We start from the raw sequence: 15744 nt of genomic DNA on the forward strand, positions 1-15744 counted from the left end.
AAGCAAAATGCCTAACTGCTAAAGCCTTTACTTCATTCCTGAAGTAACGTGTATTTCTTTGTACAGCTGAATCTAGATGTAACTTTTTAATGACTTTTTCATACACAGATATTAAGATTTTGAAGTTTTAGTTAAAATACTCTGTAGATGACATTCCCAATTGCATAATGCTTACACAAACTGTGTATTCCAAGATTTAAAAGCTTAATTGTACCTTACCCTACATACTCATAATGATTAACATAGAGCACTTAGTCAACTCGATAGGTTTTGATTTCTCAAAAAAGAAAACCATTTTTAGAATTTTTGGTTTGATATGGTTGCATCATTTTCACCTCATACAGCTCCAGAAATTCTTTTCAATATAGTTGAGACTGGGTATTCTTAGCCTCTGTAAAAACTGTTTTAATTCTCTGTCTAGAATTTTGACAATTCAGATCATTAAATTTATTGAAGTATCCCTGAAAGGTGAAGAAGTGGGCATTCAAATTCCCTATCTTTTTAGTGTTTGCTTAGTGAAAGTCATTACAATTTTACCAACCAAAACCGCTGAATAATGCTAGCAAACAGGATTTCTTTTTCCAGCATAGGCGAGTGATCAAAGTTTTCGTTGCATTTCACAGTATAAATAAACTACAGTTTATCCCTGTACCATGAATATGTTTTTTTGAATAGTACTTTGTCTTGAAGTATACAGTATGGTACGATAAGTAGTTCTGTGTGCATTTTTAAGGTGGTAAGATTTGAGTAGCATAACTATTGTGTAGTTTAAGTTAACAAGTTACAGATTTTTGAACTGTATGTTCATTCTATTGCACCTTCCCTAAAGGGACACTGTCTGGTAGTTTAAGGCAGTTTAAGCCTAATGTAGGCTGATTAACCAGGGAAAAACACACACACACACACACACACACACACACGTGTATATACATAGGTATGTCTGTATGTGGTGGCGTTTTTTTAAATAGTATTGCATACATCTTTTTGCAGCACTATTACTAGCTGGTGTCTCTCAGATGAAGCCAACAGCTAGGAGAATGCACCTCAAGGGACTAAAACATATCCTGTCTTTTAACATTAGGACTCGGGCAGGACATACAATAGTTCCCACCCCTTCCCAAAGCACTAGCAATATTTTTCTTAATTTTCATTAATAGGAAACTGATTCCACTCTGTCTTTTTTCCCCTATGGAAGCACTATTACAGCACTAACTTCACTCGCTACAGTTGAGGGAGAAAGTGCATTTGTTATCCATAGCTTGCTTCTTATATTGACAAATATAAGAAATACAATTTATGTAGACTTCTTACTTAATACTTTTGTATAAGGAAACAGGTTCTGTTTTAATTCGTTGACCCTGTGTATAATATAGGGAGGTGCTTCAGTGTGCTATGATTTACCAGTAATTTTGTCTGAATATTTGGCCCCGAATTAAGAAGAATGAGCATCAAGGGAGAACAGTAAACTCCTTCTGGATTATTAGTGATACATGTAAAGAAATTTCCCTGAAAGAACGTTTTAAAAATGGTTCGTGTCTTTCTGGTTTAATTCCTTTAAGGTCAGTTTGTTTTTTTGACTTTCCATTCTGTGTTGCACAGACTCAACACATATGGCCCCTGTATCCCAGGAAGCCCCCTCTTGTAATGCATGTTTCATTTTCAGTGTTTCATTTCCATGACATCCTAGATTGTGCTGCCTGAATAATACTGTGTTGGCATCTTTGTTCTGATGTCCTCTTGTTGCGAGTAGATGGCCATTACTAGTACTATTCGTTCAATACAACATGCGGCAAAAGCAAAAATGAATTAAAATAGAAAGGCTGCACTTCTCTGGCCCCATAGGGAGGTAAGAGGAATTAAGCCTCCTTCTCCCAAAGGAGATTGACTCAGCTTTATTTTAAAAAGTTACTGCCTTCATACTCTGCTGTGAGAAAGTGACTGAGGGGTAGGAGGGAGTAGCTCTCGCTCCATGCAGTCTTCACACTTTGGAATTGCCGCTGAGGGAACAAGCTATTGTACGGAGCGAAGGAACTTGCTCTCCCCTGGAGCCAAGTGGGAATCACCTGAGGAACCGTTACTCCTTATGTCACAGCTCACTCCCTAGCCTGCTGCTGAGCCACTACAGCTATACTCTGTGCCTTAGGACAGGTTGTGAAGTCCCTGTCTAGCCCACAGGGACTGTCTCATAGGGTTCTTCCACGTGTACAGCAGTTGATCCACTGATGCTCGAAGCTTTCTGTATTGGAGGAGTTAACCAAAAATACTGCTATGGTTTCCTGAGTACATGGCCTTTTATTCTGGAATGTCTATGTAGTTCTGGGAGGTTTAACGATGTAAAAAGCTATTGCTTGTTTAATAATTACATTATTTAATAACATTTTCCACTGCTCATGTTTTGCTGCTTTTAATCTGCTACAGAGGCACACTCTTCATTTTGATCTGCTCACTCTCCATGTTTGTTAGTTTTCTCTGTGTGTCTGGGGAGAAGTGACTTCGGCTTTCTGTTCTGTTCTTGTACTGATGTTGTTCAGTCAGCCAGTGTGAGGCTGGGGTCAGCATTTCTATTCCACAGAGCTAACAACAGACGTTGTTACTTAAAGGTCATGCAAGCACTGAATGTGTGTGTCTGTGTGTGTGTGTGTAAGGTGGAATTTTTTGGGGATATCTCCTAGTGGTAGAGCAATGATGACTTTAAAAAAAAGGAAATTGATGACATTTATTACCAAACTATATGTATACAGTATGTGTGTGTATATGTATATACACACACATATTAATAGGCCGTATTTTGGTCCTAAATTACTTGACAGTGTCCCTTTTAGCATGAATCCTTTGATATGTTTTACCATTAATATTACAGACAATGAAGGAATCAGCTTGTAATGATATACTAATAGGCACTTACATTTTCTTCATTTGATTTGAGAATGAATTAATCATAAATTACAAGGTTTGGGGAGAAGGATTAACCATGTGTATTACTGTACGGTGGTTTACAAGTAACAACATAAACAATTTAAATTGGATGATAAAAGGACTATGTTTATGATCTTGTGTCTCCTAGTGTTGTCTTTAGGAAAGTTGTGTTTCAGGAAGGAAATAGGACAAGAAAGTATTCATGTGGAATAACACTTGTATTATTTTTATATTGTACTTGTCAATTTTTTGGATGACGGGAGCTTTTCATTGTTAATTGAGAAGTACAGTAAAATCTTGCTAATTCGCTGACCGCTAATCAGAGCATCCGGTAGGTTTATACATCCCTGATGGTCTCTCTCCCACCTCTCTGCAATGGTCTAAAAAGTACTGTAGCGAGGTCTCATTAGTAATGCTGTACTACTTCACCCGAGTATACTGCAGAATCTATATGAGTATACTGGGAGGTACAAGACATATTGAAAACTAAATTACAATTGTCAAAATAAATGAACAAAGTACATTTTGTGATGTGACCTCCTTGCTTTTATTGCCTGCTTCTTCACTATTTTCAAAATTGTCATTTGTAAAGGGTTTCTAAGGCATTGCTGCGAATTATTGGGGTTCTACTGTAACTTTCAGAGTTTATTCTAAAGTATTCATGTTCTCTTATGAAAACTTTCCGCTTGGACAGATACGTTATATTCCATGCTTGTTCAGAATATTTTTATAGTATTTGTATCATATGTAGTAACTATTTGAAATGAACCAGAATATTTGGATGAATCCACTCTGAATTTTGCAGCATTGGATTACTTCATTGTATGTATATTTGCTAACTAAATTTTCTTGGCTTTGAGAGCTTTTGATTTTTATTCTTCTTCCTTTGCTTGTTTTAATACCATTACGAATTGCAGGGAAAATCCTAATACTCCTGGGAATCCATTTGGAAATTTTAACAGGCAGAAATATGCTTATGCAGTCGGTACCAGTACACATGTGAACTTTCAGATTACATGGTTGGTACTGAAGCAAATGAGTAATGTTACAGTTTCCTAGTGGTAAATGTTTTACTAAAATGAAGCCTTGTAACTTTGAAAGTTCATTCAACTTACGGTAATGCATGTTTATGTTAGGCATGTAATGCATTTAGCTGAAACTCACTTTGAAAAGGACGAGTACTAAGAAAGTATTACTGCTAATGAAAAGAGTCGCCTTTAAGTTAAAATTTAAACTTCGGTTCGGTTTCTAAATTGCTTTGTGTCAGGGAAATAAATTTATAGTCGCTTTTGCTCTACTCGGCATATAAAACCTTACGTTTCCTTTTTAAAATTACATCTCTTGGTAGGAAACACAAACTGAGGCAAGCAAACATTTCTAAGAGTTGTTTCTTGCTTTCCTTAATCCAATGGATGGAAAGGTAATATTGTGTAAACAACATTATTTTATTTTTTTATGCAATATCATGCTGTAAATATGATTTATCAAATAAGGATGTACCTATGATTGAATCTTTGATTCTACACAGCTAGAGTTTATATATAAATATAAATGTGTCTTGACAATCAAGGACTTATGTCAGTCTTCCTTTATGATGTTTCTTATTGTTATGCATTCCATTTGTTTGACTTGAGTATTTGTATTGTCTGTAAAGTATGTAATGTTTTTATAGCTTGTTTAAAAAACAAACAGAACAGCCTGTAAATACCTATGAACTGATCACAGTACCGCTCTGTTAGAAGGCATACGATGATGTACTGTTTGTAAGCAATAATACATGACAGTGCTAACTTGACAAGTAGCATAAGGATAAGTTCCAAAAATACCTTTGGGAGTTAATAGCCTTGTTTGAGTTAATGAATATTCTTAACCATTTTTTTTATAAATAAACTCAAATGTCCTCCTGCTGGAGTATATAACATTGTTTACACAGCACAATTTCAGTCACAGAGGGGACAGTCTTTAGACCTATGGCTTCATCCGTAGACACTTTGAGTAAGAAATGAGAACGGCTTGGCTGCACTTCTGCAAGATGAGGAAGACTGCAAAAGTTGAATAGCTGTGTCTCTAAAGGATGAGAGATACTATTCTGCTTCTGTGCTGATTCCTGACAATTTCTCTACTTAAATTTGGAGTCTTTAAGTCCTGATATTGAACTGATGAGACTTGGGCCTCCACTAGAAAGGAGTAGTTCTCTTCTTATTTCATATGCAGATAAACAGTGAACTTGCAAGTCACCTCTTCATTTGAGTTGCGTGTTTTTCAAATTATGAGCTATGAGATGATGAGATGGGTTTATCCGATAAATAAATTAAATGTCAAACTTATAGTTTGAATTGAATAGGTATTAGACTGTACAGAGCAGCATAACCATTTGAACAGTCATCACTGCTTTAGAACCCCCCGCCCCCAATTTATAAATGTATATGACCTACATTTTATAGAAAAAAAAAAAATGTTTTTAAATGCTAGTCATTTATATAATATGTGCTTTGAAGGATTTGCTAGTCCACTTCTGTCACTTTTAGTACACTGGTATCTTTTATATGTAATGTATGCTTTTTATTATTATTATTATTATTATTGTAGTAAAGCATTTCAGTAGGAGGAATTTTGCAACAGTATGAGGGGTTGGAATTTTCATTGTCAGAAATGAATTATACTGGACTTTGTCTGTGTAGTCTTGTCTTTCTTTTAATGCTGTCTGGAAGGGAACTTGGTATTCAATAAAGCAAGTGACCTCCTTTTATTTTGAAGGCATACTATGTAGTGCTGAATTGGTTCTGGAAATATGGTGAATTTGAAGACAGAGAAATTAGTACAAAATCTAGTGTACAGAAGAAATTGTGTTACGAAAAAAACTGGTGAGATATATAGTGGAACACTGTTACAGTGCATTTCTGATATAGTGTTATTTTCCTGAAGTCCATAGGCCTTCTTTGTATTTCAATTAATTAAAAAAAAAATCCATATAGATAAATTTAGGATAATAGGTTTATTTCAATAATTATACAGTATTTCTTTATCCTACAACATCAATTCCGTCCCTTTATTATCAGACAAAAGACCGTAACCTGAATTCCATCAGTAAAAGTATGTATATAGGTGAGAAATGGTTTTGTAGGAACCTGGAAAGTATGAATTTGTATATTCCTTATGTTTCTGACAGAAATCAGTACGTGAGTCTTTCTTTATTCCTGTGAAATGAGGAATTTCCTGATACCAAGAGTGTATGTGTGCGCGCGCGCGTGTGTGTGTGTGTGTGTACGTGAAAGATGTTTGGGTCTCATGGCAAAAATGATACAAGTATCAAAGGATTTCATGTAGTTCAACACGTAACTTACATTTAATATGTAAAAGAAACGTTTAAATTTCATAACTCAAAAAAGACAAAAATAGTTTTGCAGGAAACAAAACTATTTGGATAGCAGGCTTGACCAAATGGATTTTTTTGGTTAAACTTGATATATTTTAAATGATTCTATTTCTGCCTTTATTTCTGCCCTAAAAGCGACTTAAAATATTTTGGGAGTTACTCTTCCTGTTCATTTGACTGTGAGTGTAATTTATATCATGGTTTACAAAATGTGGCATGAAGGATTGGATTGTTTTATCTGTATAATACAATGAAAGATTGCTTTTTTTTTTTTTTTTTACATAATCATGGTAAATGGTATTGTATTCTTAGGATTGATTTATTCATTAAGTGACTTAATGAGTTTCATCACTTTGACATTATTGTTTTCTTATGGTTAACTTAGTCTTTTTGGGTTTATAATACCCTTCTCTGTATTGTGATACTAAGGGAAGTTATGTTTTTGCTTTATTTTTAATTAAACTAATAGTTTGATAATTTATATTTGCAAATGATGCATTTTAAATGTGGTCACTTGCTGTTTGAAAAATAAAAATATAGAATACTGTTTTATGAATAGACTTAGCAGTATTTTTCATGTTAGATAATTTCAGACGAAATCTACTTTCTCAATGAGATAGAAGAAGGCATGTAAAGATACGTATCGTTGTGCAAGAACTGAAGTGGATGCTTTCAACAATTAAATGAAACGTTTAAATATTGATTTGAGACATACAAAACTTATTTGGGTTTTCTTCCCCTTTGGATCACCTTCTTGTCTCCTTTGATGATAGAAGACAGAATATCTGACCTTAATTTTAACCCTGGTTGTCTTGGAAGATTGCACTGGAATCACTTTGGTAGAAACACCTAGAATTAGACCAGCTTTCCGTTTGTGATTTTTTTTTTTTTTTTTTTTTTTTGCACTACTGGGAATTTATTCAGTGCCAGCAGCTCTTCATGTAAATAAGAATCAGGACTTTGTTTTAGTCTCAGTTGTAAGAAAGGTGAACTTGATTACTCAAGTTTTCAAGTCTGTTGGATAACAGCATGCCATGTGTGCGCTACATCGTTTTGTAGCATGTGTAGTATACAGAGTATTTGGTACATAGATCTTTCTATGCTTGAAGCAAATATTTTAAAAATATTGAAGATCATAGCATTTATGCACTTAAAAAACCCAGAAATGTGCCCCGTAGCATTAATTACTGAGAATTGAGTTTTTCTCACCTTTATTTATTCATGTGTTAAAGGCATTGTTTTCCCTGGATCTTTTGGTAGGGTCCTTTCTGATAAAGACTTGATTTTTGTGAAATGCGTGGCTCTGTTGCATTTACTTCATGTAAGAACAAGTTTTGTATGAGACAATGTTAAAAGTTGCACAATATCTTGTAGAGGGAAAAAGTCGCAAAGTTCTGTGTTAAGCCTTGAGCGGTGATGAGAGGAGCGCCGCAGAAGGAGCTGGGTGGCTCTAGGATGTCGGTGGCTCCCCACCTGGTGGGTACAGCCCCGGTCCCGGAGCCCGCAGAGTCACTGCCTGGGCCTTCCCCACCAGCCACCTCGAGGAACCCGCTCTGGGCAGCGGTGCCTGCACCAGAGGAGCTTTTCGTCTGGCCGTAGCCTAAACCCCTTCCCAGGATGTTTAACCCAGTTGAGTGAATTCGCATGGTGGCAGAGAAAGGGCTTTGCTCTGGTGCCTTACCTGGGGACAGCAGCCCTGGCAGGGATGGCCACGCACAGCCGCGAGGCGCCAACGGGTTAAATCGGCACAGCCACCTCTGAAACTGGCCTTGGGAAGGCTGCCCTTGCGCAGCCCCTCTTAGCTGCGCGAGGCCGTAGGCATCGCTGTCTCGTAGTGCCTTTACACACTCCTGAAGTGTGGAGTGATGCAGCAACACCACTTGGTACGACTTTGTCTCGACGGGCATGTTTTGGTGGTGTTTTTTAAAATAGCCTATCAAGAACTTAACGTGGTATGTCAACATCCAGCCAGTATAGAAACTACTTTTAACGGTTTCATGTTTAATAGTTTTAAATTGTGGGTGCACTGTGCAATATGCCTAAGTAGCGGCTGTGTACTCAGTCACCCTGCTTGTCTTTACCTTTGTTATATTCACTTCCATTAGTTATACTGATTTTTATTTGGTTTAATAATGCAGTGGAAATAAGTCAAAACTGCTAAGTTTCTGCTTATTGACTTTCATGATAAAAATTGTCAAATAGTAAAGTGATACTGAAAAGAAGACATTTTTCAATATTTTGATGTTAAAAAGAATTGCCAGGACCTACATTTTGTGTTGAGTGAGAAAAACAATCCATTGAATTAGTTTGCCTTTTTTCTAGAAGGAAAGATTTTCTGTTAAAATTATTAAAAATCATATGTTAATTTGTTTATTTAGATGGCTGAAAAAAAAAAAAAAAATCTCTCCCTGAAATGAATAGTTTTCTTGCACTGCACAGGAGAAACTGTTTTGTAACTCCAGGATAGGCAGTGGTTTATCAAAGCAGAGAGATTTGGAGGTGGGCTGGTTTAGGGAGGCAGTCTGGAGGAGTGTCCAATCTCTTGGTTATCTTCTGTGTTGCACTTGCCAAATCAACAGGAGATAGCTCCCTATAGAATATTGTTTGCTTTTTTGTCTGCTTTAGTTGTCAAGCTACGGAGTTTAAAGAAGCGAGCTTTCCACTGGCGCAGGGGTTAAAACGGAGCCCACGTGTGCTGTCCTTCGGAAGCCAGCAGCCCTGCCCTGGTCACTCAGGTAAGTTGCCTCCTCCGCAGCGTCCTGCCCCTTTCACGTCAGGGCGGGTCTTCAGGTCCGTATCCCGCTGCAGCATCTGCTCTGGCTTTTGAATTGCAAAGGCAGTCGAATGCGTACACGTGTGAGTCACTGGCAGAAATGAAATACGACGATTTGGTGAGGTTCTGTCTTAAAATGGGTGCACACATGTATCTCTTGCAGTCCAGCCAACTACATCCCTTCTGCCAGTGTCTGCCGCCATGCACACCGTGCCCAGTTCCTCCCTCCGTTATTTGTGCAAACTTCTGGGTATTTGCTGGCTGTACAAGTAACTGCTGTTTTTCCCACTGGGAGGCCCTCTCCCTGGGCAGCTCCTCCTGTCTCACGCAGGAGAGCCGAGGGTGTTGCTGCGTGGTGGTTGTGCGCTGCTGCCTGCGGGTAGCAAAGCCGCCTGGCTTTTCTTGGGCCAGCGGCTGCACCTTTCGGGCCTCTCGGCTAGAAATGTGGGTGCCTCGTCCCGAACCGAGCTTTGTGCTGATGATCTTTTGACCTGGGTCAGTGCATTGGCAGTAGCTTGTTACGTAGCTGCCTTCCTCTAGAGGAGGTATTAACCTTCTCAGCTGCACGGCCTGAGCGAGCTGGCCCAGCTATGGGAGTGCAAGCTGTGCCACTGAGCACAGGTTAGTTTTCGCTTTTGTTTCCATAGAAGTTTTTTTCTCAGGATCAGATGTGATCATTAGTGCCATTTCAGAGAGGAAGAAGTAAAAGAGCTTTTGTAACTGCTGTTAGATCAAAAGCACTAGCCTGGCCTAAGTGAAACCAAGAGGATTCTTTTATTTTAGCAGTGTGATTTATAAAAAAAAATATTTCTGTGTTGTAATATGAATAATGATTGTTCAAAATGTCTAATTTTTATACTCTGAAAGCTCTTTAGGAGCAGCACGTCCTTTATCGGTCTTTTTTGTCACAAGATAAACTGAGTCATGAGAGATGATAAAGCAACGACTCCGAGCACTGGGAATATGTTCCGGGGTATTGCAAGGTCATCTTGACCATGCAGTGATGTCTAAGGACAAAGCGGAGGATGTCATCAGAAGCTCAAAGGATGACTTGTTTGTTTTCTCTCAAGTCCTGTGTTTTCTTCCATTTGTCTTGCCAGTTCCTGAAATCATCTTTGTTATAAAGCTAATTATGGACAGATCAGAACAGCCTAAGAGAGTTACAGCTTGGAAAGACCGATAAGCAAGTGCAAGGATACCAATATGCCAAAGTGATCTTTTCCCCCAAAACAGGGCTCAGAAAGGAGGATTTTCTTAAAGATGGCATTTGTTAGTTTAAAGGAAAGTAAGCAGGATGATCAGTCCCCCAGTCAAACGCGTAGCTGGAGTGGTGGGTGTTGCAGCTACTTGAAAATAAGCCGTAGGGACAGCGTGAGTCCGCACGTTGGGTATGGCAACGCGCTTTGGCAGGGTCGGCTCTCACAGAGTCATTCTTCTTGCCTGAAACTCCATTTTAAGGAATTGAAACAAGAACGTTGTTTGTGGTGATGCTCAGGTGCTCTGTCGATAGCTGCTGTTAACACGCACTGAACAAAATTGGGTACAAATGCATTTTAAAGGCAAAGTATTTTACAGTTTACAACTGGGGGGGAACTGGAATCGAAAAAGGCTGCCTCTTCATTTAGTCCAGGAACATACTCTACGTGTAACAGCCCGTTTTACTGTTGGTCTGGGGTTTGTCTGTAGGTCGTTAAGTGATGTGATTAGCTAAATCGTGTGGTTTATTCACAGTTCCTGCTCTGTGTGTGTGCATGGAAATCGGCTTGCACGTTGCTGTGTTAGGAAGGATGGGTGTGTCTGGCAACTGAAGAGGATGGTGATGAAGTATGTGGTAATTAGCATCCACTCTACTAAAAATCAGTCCTTTCTGCATTTCATGGGATGGCTCAGACCTGTGGATGTTTCAAATTCACATCATCTCTTACTGACCAACCTCTGCGCTGCTACTTTCCCTGTTTCTGGGGGCCACGTTTGTATCTTTGACATCTCTGTATTTTTCCCTTACCTGTTTTATCCCACATAACCTTTTGTTACCTCCTTCACTCTCTTAAATCCATCTCCAGACTCCATTCCCTGGAGCAGTTTCCACCAAGTGACACCATACAGACTGTGGAAAATCTTCTCAAATCTTCAGGATGTCTGATACTTGGGTCTGCCAGGCTTCGGATGATCCATCTGACAGAGCTGAGGACCTACGTAACTCGAGGGGAAGGATTCCTCTTGGTCTTTGAAACTCGCAGCATTCATTGCTAGCCCTGAAAGCACCCGAGAATTGGACTTTGATAAAACTATTTTAACTTTTAGTTGCATTTTTTCGCCCCTTTTCCTCCCAGTAGAGCTAAGGTACTCAGCATAAGGAGAGAGATTTTTAATTAGGACTTTTAAAAAACTTTCTCAAATGGTTTGTGATGGTTTTACTGGAAGGGGGTGTAGACCTCGGAGTGATGCAGAGGGAAGGCTCGCATGAACATGCTGGTAGCTGAGCCAGCTGTGAGTCACACAGCCATCCCGAGCGTGCGCTGGGGGAATTTATACCATTCCACATCATCACGTATTTGGTATGAGTAATCTAATTGAGAGCTGCTTCACTTTTATTTGGGTTACCTCCTTATTTTCAAAGCCTGTTCTTTAAAGAAGGCGAACCGCTTTGCACATGGCTGCCTGCGCTGGGTCTGGCTGAGAGGGAGTTAACTTTCCCCATAGCAGCGATCAAGGTGCTGTGCTTTGTACCGGTAGCTGGAAGGGTGTTGAGAACACACCCGTGTTCTGGCTATGGCTGAGCAGTGCTCGCACAGCATCAAGGCTGTCTCTCCAGCGTTTCCCCAGTAGGCTGGAGGTGGGCAAGATCTTGGGAGGGGACAGAGCCAGGACAGCTCTAACCAAAGGGATGTTCTGTACCATACGATGTCTGCTCAGCAATATAAGCAGGTGAAAAGAGGAGGAAGGGGGAACATGCGTTTTTACGTTTGTCTTCCGGAGCATCTGCTACGCGTACTGACGCCCTGCTTCCCGGGAGGTGGCTGGACATCGCCTGCTGATGGGAAGTAGAGAGTAAAATCTTTTGTTTTCCTTTGCTTTTGCACACAACGTTTGCTTTTGCTTTATTAAACTGCCCTTGTCTTGATCCACGTGCCTGGTATATTTTCTCTGCCCTGTCCAGCTGAGGAGGGGAGTGATGGAGCGGCTTTGGTGGGCACCTGGCGTCCAGCCGAGGTCAACCCACCACACTGCCACTTGTCAGTTGCCCTTGGAGAAGTGACAGTGTACGTCAGTCTACGGTTTTGCTCCTGTGCTGAGGAAGGAAGAGCAGCGTGCTCCTCGGGAACGCGTGCAGCCCCGCCAAAGGACTGCTGCCGGCTGGATTCTCTTGCCAAGGAGGAAAATGTTGGAAGTTGCCATGACTTAAATAGGAGCAGACGGAGACCGAGTGCTCCTGAAAGTACTTTTGAACAGCAGTGCTTGGTGGTTGCAGTGTGTCAATGTGGCCCTTGAAAATACCTTTTGCGGGATTTCTGCAGTTGTCATTTCCAGCAGGGAGGCAGGATTTCCTGAAGGAGTGGTCAGCAGCAGGGGGTGGCAGTGGCAACTGCCCCAAGGAACTTGCTTGGCGTGCACATGCGTATGTAGGGGCAGACGTACCCACAGGCAAGCCACAGGAGACTCGGTCCTTAGTGAATTAGTGATTCTTGACCAATTCTGCAACAAATCGAAGATACTTACTTCAGATTTTGCACTGACACTCAAGAGAATCTGGCTGAACCTGTTCCCTGGTAGTTGCAAAGAGCGTCCTCTTTGAAGGGAGCCAGAGGAGAACTTCTGAAATATTCCAGTGAATGGGATATCTTGGGGAGAAATCTGCTGATTTCCTCAGTTAGGCTTCATCCTCCTTTGAGAAGAGTGGTCTGTCTTCTCTGAACTCTCGCTTTCCTTTTCTGCCACTGGCTTGTCCTTGCTGTTTCTGTCAAAGAGTAAAGGCTTGTTTACACTTTGCCTCTGCAAGACCCTCTGGAAAATCAAAGCAGATTCCCTAGATTACATGGATGTCTTGTATGGATACAAGGACAAGAGGAAATGACCTCAAGTTGCACCAGAGGAGGTTTAGATTGGACATTAGGGAAAATTTCTTTTTACTGAAAGAGTGGTCAAGCACTGGAACAGGCTGCCGAGGGAAGTGGTGCAGTCACCATCCTTGGAGGTGTTTAAAAAAACGTGTAGGTGTGTCACTTGGGGACATGGTTTAGTGGGCACGGTGGGGTTGGGTTGATGGTTGGACTTGATGATCTTAGAGGTCTTTTCCAACCTGATGATTCTATGATACTTTATTGAAAATTAAAATGGCCCTAATTCATTTTGGCTTACTTCATTTAGGAAGCAAACGAACTCCGTGAATGCTGTTCAGGCTCTAAGGAAGGGTGTCTGGCTTTAGATTTGATCCTGTGTACACTGAGACTTTCCAAAATTCGTGCCTTTAAGTCAGACGGAGCTTTGCCTAGGCAGGGTCGCAGGGGTTCTTGGCAGCCCTGAACAGGGAAGTTGCGCTGAGGTGAGTTTGTCCTGAAACCCGGTTGCAACCAACCGCTCCCATGCGGAACCGGAGTCCCGTTGCCGCGCGGTTGGCAGCTTTCCCTCCGGCTGGAACCCAGCAGCTGTGAAGTTCACTGTCTTTTTTTAAATTATCATTATTACCTTTTGGTCAGACTCCTGAGAATTTCAGCCTTAGGGCAAGTCAGCACCTCAACCCGACTTGGTTCGGTTTCCGACGTCCCGCGGGGCGCGGGCCGCTGCCGGTCGCTTGGTCACCGCGGCGCCCCGGCCCCCCCCCCCCCTCCCAGGCCCGCGGCGCGGAGCGGGGCCCGCGCAGGTGGGCAGCGCCCGGAGCTCCGGCCCGGCCCGGCCCGGCCCGGCCCGGCGGGGGGGCAGCGCGGCCCGGCAGACGTGGCAGCCGCCCGGGGCCGGCCCCCCGCGGGAGGCGGCGCCGCGGGAGAGCGGCCGGGGGCGGTGGCCGGCGGGAGGGCCCGGGCGGCGGCAGGTGAGTGGGGCCGGGGCGGCGGGGGCACCCGCGGCGCCCCCCCGTGACGGAGCCGGCCGGTGGGGGCCAAGGCTGAGCGGCGGGGGCCGGCCGGGGCGCGGGGGGCACCGCGCTGGGCTTCGCGGCGTGTGCCTGGCGCGCCGCTCCTCCGGTGGGGCGCTGCGGTAGCTCGGGGCGGGGGGGGAAGGTGCAAAATAAAAGCGAGGGAGGAAAACGAGCATTAAAAAAAGGCAAAAGGAAAAAAAGAAAGGCAAATGAAAATGAAAAAGAAACAAAAAAATGCAAAAAAAAAAAAAAAGAAGGGAAAGCAAGAAAAGCAGGGGAAAAAAGAACAAAAAAAAAAGCATTAAAAAAGGCAAAAGAAAGGCAAATAAAAATTAAAGAGAAGCAAAAAAAAATGCAAAAAGAAAAGCGAAAACAGCAGGGGAAAAAAAGAAAAAAAAAAAGGACAGAAGAAAAGCAAAAAAAAAACAAGGCGAAAAAATAGCCAAGAAAAAAAAAAAGGGGAAAGCAAAAAAAAGAGAGGGAAAAAAAAGGCAAAACCAAACAAGACAAAACAAAGGCAAAAAGCCCGGGGGAAAAAAAAAGGATAGGAAAAAAAAGGAAAAAGGGAAAGCAAAAAAAGGAGGGGAGGGGGAAGGAAAGGAAAACCAAACAAGACAAAAGAAAAGCAAACAAAAAAAAAAAAAGGGAAAGCAAAATAAAAAGGAGAAAAGAAAGGCAAAGCAAAACAAGCAAGCTAAAAGAAAAGCAAAAAAAAAAAAACCTTCAAAAGAAAAAAAAAAAAGGAAAAAGGGAAAGCAAAAAATAGGAGGGGGAAAAAAAGGCAAACCAAACAAGCCAAAAGAAAAGGAAAAAAATAAAAGGGAAAAAGGAAAAGTAAAAAAAAAAAAAAAAGAGCGGGGGAAAAAAAAAAGAAAGAAAAGCAAAGCGAGCAATCGGGAAGAAAAGGAAGAAAGAGGAAGGGGAAGAAGAGGGACGCGGGCGCAGGTAGCCGCAGCGCCTCCCGGGCCGGGGGGCGCAGCCCGGTGCAGCCCCAGGCACCGCCCGAGCGCCCCGGGCAGTTGGAGCTGCTGGGACGGGCCTGGGCCGGTTCCCGCCCCTCGTGTTCCCGGCGGTGGTTGTGCCGCAGGGATAACGTGAAACCGAGAGGAGCCGGGTCCTTGTCGGGGCTGTTGAAGTAAATGAGTAACCGGGAATAACCAAGCGCCCCTGTGCGTGCCGTTACCTGCGTTGCACTGATGGCTGCTTTATTTCCCTTTAATTCCTGCCTTCCTCAGGGTCCCCTAAATTAGGTGTTTTTAGGAACTTGACCTGGAGAGGAGTTGAGGGGATTTATTAAAACTAAAGTGGTGTTGGCTGCTGGGTCCCTTGAGGGAGGGAGGCTTGGAAGTACCTCCTCTGGCAGGGACGGAGGCTTCAGAGGTCGTGGGACCACACGCAGTTGTGCTTGGGAAGGCGTTCACCTTTCCTCTTTAAAATGAGCCAGCTGTGGAGTAGCTCGGAGCAGCGACGCTTAGCTCAGAAATGGCTTTAATGTGATGATTAATAAAATATTATTGCTTTGAAAGGATGCGGAGGGCACGGAAATTTCATCTGTAGGAATCTGGTTTTGTAATTAAGTATCAAAGTGTCGCAGGAAAGGGAGAC

At 42.0% G+C, this 15744-nt stretch overlaps 1 protein-coding gene across 1 annotated transcript in view; it reads left to right on the forward strand.

Moving 5' to 3' along the window:
• ZNF148 (zinc finger protein 148) overlaps window positions 1-8943 on the forward strand; it is a 45287-nt gene extending 36344 nt beyond the window's left edge. Inside the window, exon 7 of the transcript XR_015183497.1 lies at window positions 8918-8943. The gene's annotated coding sequence lies outside the window, so the exon portion shown is untranslated. The remainder of the gene's footprint in view (window positions 1-8917) is intronic.
• Window positions 8944-15744: the final 6801 nt, after the last annotated feature.

The sequence above is a fragment of the Leptosomus discolor genome, chromosome 5 (assembly GCF_034619465.1).
Source record: "Leptosomus discolor isolate bLepDis1 chromosome 5, bLepDis1.hap2, whole genome shotgun sequence".
Lineage (NCBI taxonomy): Eukaryota > Metazoa > Chordata > Aves > Leptosomiformes > Leptosomidae > Leptosomus > Leptosomus discolor.